This window comes from Austrofundulus limnaeus, unplaced genomic scaffold (assembly GCF_001266775.1).
Source record: "Austrofundulus limnaeus strain Quisiro unplaced genomic scaffold, Austrofundulus_limnaeus-1.0 Scaffold472, whole genome shotgun sequence".
Taxonomy (NCBI): domain Eukaryota; kingdom Metazoa; phylum Chordata; class Actinopteri; order Cyprinodontiformes; family Rivulidae; genus Austrofundulus; species Austrofundulus limnaeus.
The window spans coordinates 12,443-14,188 of NW_013952874.1; the positions used below are offsets into that span (position 1 = coordinate 12,443).

Consider the following 1,746-nt stretch of genomic DNA (forward strand, 5'->3'; position numbering starts at 1 on the left):
ATATTTACTTTTCAGAAAGTAACAGGAAATGAATACTTATTTAAGGCAATTTACTATTTACACTAAAAGAAACTGCCCAAAATTGTATGCTCCACCTGTTCACCAAGTTTCAAGAAATTCAGATTGATTTTTCTGTCATACACATGAAGATGTACAAACGTTACTGAACAGGTAACAAAGACTGTAATGTGTGATCTTGTTTTTTTTCCAGATAACTGAAAGAACAGAGTCTCTCAGGAGAAGGTGAGTCTGATTTTAAAATATAAACACAATAAGACGGTTTACATTTCACCAGCATTAATGCTGAGATTAAGACAGCAGGGACATGAGAGAACAGAAAAAACAAACCATCAAAATGAGAAACTGAACTTGAGCTCCTGCAATGTGTAAAATTACAAACTGACCTATTTATTTTTAATAAGTAATTTATTTTTGAACAACCTTAAACTCTATTAGTTTTTTATCTTAATGATTTATGCTTCCCTCTAAAGCAGCAGCAGCATAAAGAAGACGCAGCCTCCTGTTTCTGTTTCTAAGATTGACAAGAGGCTGGAACAATACACACATGCTCTTGAGGTAAAAAAAAATAAAACCTTGTTGTTTTTTATGGAATTATTGTATTACAATTATTAACACATTTCTTAAATCAAACTTGCATAATGAAAAGGCATGTTTTCATGAATGAATTACATTYTCTGAGGTCTTAAAGAAAAGCTTGTAGCATATATTATGAATGTTACGTTAACTGGTAACTAAATTGTCTCTATAAGTGAGAGAGTGAATGGCTTGTCTCGTTTGTGGCCCTGTGATGGACTTGCGTCCTGTCCAGGGTGTTCCCTGCCCCTTGCACAGTGACTGCTGGATATGGATATTGGACTCAGCAGCTGGTTGTGTTGTGGGTGTGTGCCTCTTCCAAGAACGCAACTCTGAAGTAACATTAAAATGTAAAATTGCAAATAATTATAGTTTCAATGATGATTTTAAAATAAAAAATGAAAATTATTTTATTTACTGGTACCTACATTTCTATGGGGCAACAAATATAAAATGTTCAAAAATGTCACCAACACATTTTCATTATTTAGCTCAATTTGTGTAAATTATCTTTAGCAGCATTAGAAGTGTTAGCAGAAGTTAGTGTCGGAAAACCAGGATGATGTCATTATCCTGCAACAAATAAACAATAGCCACCACTAACGAAAGCCATCATGTCTTATGGGAAAGCTTTAGCTGCATTGGAGCACTAGTGGTTGCTTTCCTCTCAGGATGATGATGTCATAACATCAGCTAAGAACCAAGAACCAATGGCTGCATTCCATTCCAAAATAAATGTAAACTTCAACATCTAACTTTAATATTTAAGGTTTAACTTTTACATTTAGATTTAAACATTTCGATTTAGTATTCAATATTTAAATATATATTTTAGCATTTAAATTGAACATTTAGTAAAACAATTAATTAAATGTAAGAGCAGAGAGATAAATAACAATAAAACGTTAGTGGAAATTTTTTAACACTCAAAATGTGAGCTAAATAATGAAAAATATGTTAGTGAAATTTAATTTCATCTCACACTTGGCGCCCCATACTGTATTTACTGGTAAGCTGGTAGAACAACACAATAAAACCACAACTGGAGGAGAGACACTGAATATAAACAGAATCTAATTAACTGAAATGTTGAACACCTGAGGGAAACAAGCAGAGGATTCCAGAGGAGCAGGAAGTGAAACAGTGATGAAC

At 33.0% G+C, this 1,746-nt stretch overlaps 1 long non-coding RNA gene across 1 annotated transcript in view; it reads left to right on the forward strand.

The window, feature by feature from the left end:
* Positions 1–531: 531 nt before the first annotated feature.
* Positions 532–1,746, forward strand: part of LOC106529873 (uncharacterized) — a 4,529-nt gene continuing 3,314 nt past the window's right edge. The window contains exon 1 of the long non-coding RNA XR_001311691.1: positions 532–576. This is a non-coding gene — a long non-coding RNA (uncharacterized LOC106529873). The remainder of the gene's footprint in view (positions 577–1,746) is intronic.